The sequence below is a fragment of the Malania oleifera genome, chromosome 13, assembly GCF_029873635.1.
Source record: "Malania oleifera isolate guangnan ecotype guangnan chromosome 13, ASM2987363v1, whole genome shotgun sequence".
Lineage (NCBI taxonomy): Eukaryota > Viridiplantae > Streptophyta > Magnoliopsida > Santalales > Ximeniaceae > Malania > Malania oleifera.
Window position 1 is genome coordinate 14,932,996 of NC_080429.1, and position 6,868 is coordinate 14,939,863.

Sequence of the window (6,868 nt, forward strand, 5' to 3'; positions counted from 1 at the left end):
CTTCCAACTAGTCCTTTAGCTCTCCCAAATCTGCTGGAGCCATCCTATAAGAAGCTTTAGAGATTGGTGCCATCCTGAGAAGTAGATCAATAGCAAAATCTACCTCGCGGTCAGGAGGTAACCTTGAGAGATCTTCTTAAAAAAAATTTCTATAAATTCCTTAACCACTGATGTATTGCACAACTTTAATTCATTTTATGACATCTTCTTTACAAAAGCCATAACCCCTGATAGCCATCCAAAAGTAATCCCCTCGCTTGTATGAATGATACTAACTGAGGCGGGGATTGCACATGCGACTCTACGAACCTGAATTCTGATCTTCTCATATGTCTAAATATTACTTCTTTCAAATGACATTCTATACTGGCGTAATTGGCTGCTAACCACTCCATACCAAAAATTACATCAAACCCATGCATGTCCAATACTATCAAGTCAGCTAACAAGACTTTCCCTTGAATATCAACTGGATAGCCTTAGAGCACTCTACTACACCTCACTATTGACCCTGTCAGTGTAGTTACTAACAGTTCGGTGTTTAATAACTGCGTTTCTACCCCACATAATCTAATACACCCCATAGACATGAACGAATGTGTGGCTTCTGAATCAAATAATACAATAACTTTAAATGAAAGCATGTTAATCATACCTGTCACCACATCGTCGGCTGTCTCGACATCTCTAGGCGTCAAAGCATAGACTCTTGTTGGAGCTACATTCCTTTGCTGGCCTCCACGAGGCAAATAATTGCCTCCCTGATACGGTCTGGGAGCAGGAGTGGTCTCAGGTGGTGTAGGGTAATCTCGCACTAGATGTCTGTGCCTACCACAGCGATAGCAGACGACTCTCCCCACTCGACACTCTCCTAAGTGTCTCTTTCTACAAGTCTGATAGATAGGAAAATTTTGCACCACCTGCAACTCACAACCTCCAGTCTCCTGCCATATCTTCCTCTCCTCCACTGGCCCTTCCTAGCTCCCTACTGGAAGCCTGAAAGTGTAGATCTCTTCTTCTATCTTTGCTCCTCTGCATCCATCCGCTCACTAGCCTCAGCCAATGCTGCCCTATCGACTAACTCAGCAAAGTCTTGTATTTTCAACACTACTACCTGCTTGTATATTCCACGCCTCAACCCTCTTTCAAACTGTCTCACCTTCATTACCTCATTAGGGACAATTTATGTGGCGAAAAGGAATAGCTCTATAAACCTCGCCGCGTACTACTGGACCGACTGCTGTTCCTACTTCAGATTTAGGAACTCTTCCACTTTAACTTTCCTGACAGTAGCTGGGAAGTATCTGTTAAAGAATAATTCTTTAAATCGGTCTCATTTCATAACTATCAGCGTCATCCTCTGCTGCTCCAGAAGTTTCATAGCATTCCACCACCTCTTAGCCTCCCCTGTCAGTTTATAGGTGGCGAAGGGGACCCTTTGCTCCTCCGTACACTATAATACCGCTAAAACTTTCTCGGTCTTCTATATCCAATTCTTGGCAGTTAAAGGATGAACTCTTCCTGAAAATGCCAGAGGATTCTTCTTCGTAAATTTCTTTATCGTGCACCCATGGCCTGTAGACGGGCCCACTTGCTCTCTGGAGTTCCTAGCAATCTCAGCCATAACTTGCTGAGTTGCACTACGTAGTGCTACATCTGAATCAGTTCCGTCTGCACTCGAGGGCCCTACACCGTCACTACAAATCGCATGGGCCTACCTCCTCCAATGTCCATCCTGAAAAGACAATAAACATAACTTAGGGACCCTATTCTTATAATTTACACTTCTAACTAAAATCCCCTATCTTGTTATCCTTATCTTATTTCAAGATTCAGTCCTACACTATAGAAACACAACCCGATAATAGTTTACTTTGACTTTCCTAAAATCGTCATCCTAGGACACAGAAACCACCAAGGAAGTCTTGCCTCTAGACTACAAAAAAAAAAAAAAAAACCCTTAAATCCTTTTCCTATACTCTGGTATCGTTTCCGCTACACTCTAAAGTGTACTGAACCTAGCAACCTAAGCTTTGATACGAAACTGTAACGACCTACCTATTTTACCCTAATAATTAAATTTTTAATTAATTTTTTTCATCTAATATAATGATCTTGATAAAACATAATCAACCAAGACCCATGGGTACTAGGGATATACCTGAAATACAAGGCTAATACCTAAGCAGCGGGAAACGTAAAATCATATACATATCCAATCATCCAATCAACACAATACCAAAGTTTTACTACAACTGTTATATACATACACTCATCACAAAATAACCAAAAAGTGCCCCAGGGTCACAACCCAAAAATCCATCAGACCCTAGCAAAATGACTTACCCTTCAGATAGGGTGGAATAGTAAAACTCTAACGCTGCGAAGCTCTCCACTTTTCTATCTGGGGCTCCTAAAATGTTTATACAGCTGGGGTAAGACACCTCTCAGTAAGGGAAATAAACTAATATCAGTGTGTGACAACATGAGTATTTTTGTGTTTTACATATAACAGTACATATATCATATTCGGTAAAACTATTTGTATCATATCTGGGAAAAACATAATTTAAAATAACATCGTATAACATACTGAACTTCTATACATAAAAATCTTCTCATATAACTGTACATGAAATAACACCCTGGAGGGATAGCTGGCTAGTGTCATTTCTTACCCCCATATAACTGGGTTGTGCGGCCTGAAGGCGAGACCTAGTAATGGTTAGCCGACCACGCTAGATCAACATAAGTCTATAAGTATGATGGGTATGCCCCTCCTAGACCGAACACCAGAGGGACGCCTGCACTACCATAAAACCACATCGACTGCCGATCTCCCACTGCCCTTACGACAAGTGGTAGCACTAACATATACATGATCGTGATCATATAGTTACGGTATCGTGCTTCATGAAAGCCTAAACCAAACCATCCGGGTTCTGATATCATATAGTATACTTCCAAATAATGATACATGGCTATATCATAATAATATTTGTCATGATAATATTTTCATAAAATTTTATATAACATATCATATAAAATTCACGACCCTTACGCCGAAATTTTGTATCTTGTAAATCACGGCCCATATGTCGGCATATCATATAAAACCACGACCATTACACTGACATATCATATAAAACCACGGCCCTTATGCTGGCATGTCATATAAAATTCTTTGAAATCCTTGTACCATTTTTAATATCTTCCTAAAAAACAATAATAACATGCTTATTCTGGAAACATAATATTCTGGTATTACATAAAATCATAGAATTTCATACTCATGCCACACAAAAGTGAATATTGTCTCATTCATAAAATTTTCACAAAATCATAATCCCTGCTAAACTGTGTTAAAATTGTTTTCCTATTAATAGTAGTATTTCCAAACTCAGTTCTATAGCCTACATAATTTCCTCGAAAATAAAAGCTGAATATTAAAAAATAATTTCATGGAAATATTGACTTAATTTATTCCCTTACTTGGCTTATTGGAAAGCTCACAAAACACCCAAAATCACACCCTGTGTGTTCCCCAGCTCAACATCCTAAAATTGATATTTTCCTAACAAAACTTTAGTATTATCTTCCCTAACATATTCTCCTCAGTCCAAAAACACCAAAAACCTAATAAAACTGAAATTAACTAACTTACCCAAATTTTGGTATGGTTCCAAGTTGGCTTGACCTTCAAATCACTCCAGAAGATGTGAAGAGAATCTTCCCAGGAGTGACGTGGCAACTTCGGATCATCGAACCGTTGAAGAATCGGCTTAAAATCCTAGAGAGAAGGGGTGGAGGATGAAATGTAGAGAGAGAGAGAGAGAGAGAGAGAGAGAGAGAGAGAGAGAGAGAGAAGGGTTGCATGCAAAATTTCACTCTGAAAATCTGAGTTTGAACTATGTATACACTTGCCTTTGTCAACGAGACACGTCACTTTCTCTACAAAGTCAAGAGAGAGTTCGTAGATGAACACTTATTTATCGTCGACAAATTTCAGACCCTGCAAAAGCCCTCTCGGTAATTTCTTGTCGACGAGACACGTGGCATGTGACAAATTTAATAGTGAGTTCATCGACGAAATTGGAGAGTTTGTCGACGAACCATGTAATGTCCCCTTTTTTGAATTTCCTTTTCCTCCCATATTGTAGTATTTAAATACTATAATTCTTCGGGTCTCTACACATGCTCCCCCACATCAAACTCTAACTCTCGCCGGCGAGTATCTGCATAACTTTTCTGTCGACTCTGAGCTGCTCTGATTCTATCTCTAATGAGTCTGACTTTATCATAAGTCTAATGTACTAACTCTAGCCCCAAAATCTGTCTTTCCCCAATTTTATCCCAATATAATGGAGATCCGCACCTCCTATCATACAACACTTCATATGGTATCATCACAATGCTGGCCTGGTAGCTGTTATTATATGCAAATTCAACTAATGACAAAAACTGTATCCAACTGTTGGCCTAAATAGGTTTTTTAATCTTGTTTTGATGATAACAAATGGAGGATGTTTTAACATGTGTTGTTAAGTGGTTTTATTTCAAGTCTAAGTAAAAGGGAACTCATGGTTAATCATGGACGTAAGCTGGAAATCAAAGTCAATCAAGTGAAATTTTCTTAGTATATTAAAGCAATGAATGAAAAATGAAAAGCTAAAAGGCTAAGCAGGACTTGAAGTAAAGACTGAACCTCAAGAGGCTGCAAGACTTAGTGATTAAGGAGATCATGCTTAGAAGAATGTTTGTAAGTACTTCAAATTTATTACTATTTAGATATGTGAAGCTCTTTAGGATAAGAAGACTTAGAAACCATTTCTTCTAAAACCCTTGAAAATGATTTTGAAAGAGTGGTACTTGAGCTTTTCAAAATGAACTAGAATTTAAAAGTCAAAAATGAAAAAGAGATGACTGGTCAGCTGACTAACCATTTTTAAACTAGGATCAATCAACCGACTGACTCCCTGGTCTGTCCAGCTGACTAACTATTTTGAACATAGTTGAGTCAGCTGACTGACAATTTATCAGAATTAATTTTTTGAGAGACAGAATGTTGTCAGCCACCTGTCCAGCCGACTGACTAGTACAAAAATGACCCAGTTGAGTGAGTCAGCCAACTGACTCTACGAAGATTTTGAATTTCGAACTATACGGGAAGTTTTTCAAAATTATTTCTATAATTTAATATCTTTTGAAAAGTTACCTAAATACTCCATGTCTTATTAAATGAGGAAACTTTTCTTTAAGAAATCTATAAATACCTCTCTTGCTCAATGAAAACATAAGCTCAAGAAATACACGATTTGTATGCTAAAACTCTCCTAAAGCTCATACTTTGCTCACACTCTTACTGGGAGAAACTCTACGAAATTGCTGGTTGATTAAAAGGCTTTGGTTTTGAATTGCAACTAAGATTTCTATATCAATAAGAAAGAACCATCGGTGACTTCTAAACCTTGAGCTTCATAATTTCTATTTAGTTTTGGTTTTGAAGTATGATTAGTGATTTAACTTGTACAACTTGCTCTATATTTGAGAGTGTTTTTGTACGCAGATATCAGTTCCTTTCTATTAGATCTTTGACGGTTCAAGGTATAGTTGGATCGTTGTACCAAACATAGGTTGTTGCTTGGAGAGGTTTCTTTTTCTAAAAAAGAGGTTGGTTATTATAAAGATTTTTGTTCCACCCGGAAGGAACAAGATATAACGGAATCCTTTGGTGGTTAACCTAAGGCGAGGACGTGGGCTGGGGTAAGCCGAACCTCATAAAAACACCGTGTCCCTCTCTTCTCTTATTCTCTTTAAATTCCAACAACAATATAAATTGTGTGGATGTGTTAATCTTACAAACAACCTTGGATATTAATTAAACCTAAGATTAAAATTGATTGGGTTGATCATCATTGGTTGTGTAAACCAAAAGGGAGTATGTTGGTTGATCAACTCCTAAATTCTTTTAACTAAGGGTTTATTTAAAATTTGAGTTATTGGATGTTATTTTAATTTTTAGTTCAAAGGCCAACTACGAGACTTGCATATTCATATACAGAGCTACCAATAATTGCTAAATACGACAAAGCATACATTAATTGATTACTTGTATTGTATTTGATTGGTTTGAATAGTTGATTATTTGTTTGTTTATGTTGTGGATGTGGATTGAATAGAATACGTAAGCTTTTCTTGTTGATTAGATGTGGATTGCCTAATCAACAAGAAAATAAAAAGTCTTCAGGAATTGTAAAAGATTAAGATTTCAAAAAGGGACTTAAAAGAAAATTTTTAAGTAACCCAATTCACTCCCCCCCCCCCCCTCTTGGGACTTTACCTTAGGTTTCACCAACTACCTCTAAAGTCTAGCACACAAGCTCGCAGCATATCCTCTAGTATCTGTATGGTTCTCTCTGTCTGTCCATCAATCTGAGGATGAAATGTTGTGCTGAACGTCAACTAAGAACCTATGGCTCCTTGCAAACTCCTCCAAAAATGAGATGTGAACCGTGGGTCTCAATTTGATATTATGGACATTGGCACACCACGCAATCTAACTATCTCCTGTATGTATAACTCTGCCAATCTACTCATGAAGCAATTAACTCTGATTGGAAGGAAATGGGGCAGTCTTCGTCAATCGGTCAACAACTACCTAGATGGCATCCTATCCATGGAATGCCGGTGGTAACCCTGTGACAAAGTCCATCGAAATGTGTTCCCACTTCCATTCGGGAATGTGAAGTGGCTGCAACGTTCCTACCGGTCTCTAATGCTCAACTTTCACTTGCTGACATATCAAACACTGCTCCACATATTCAGCGATTTCTTTATTCTTATTACTCCACCAAAAAGACTTCCGAAG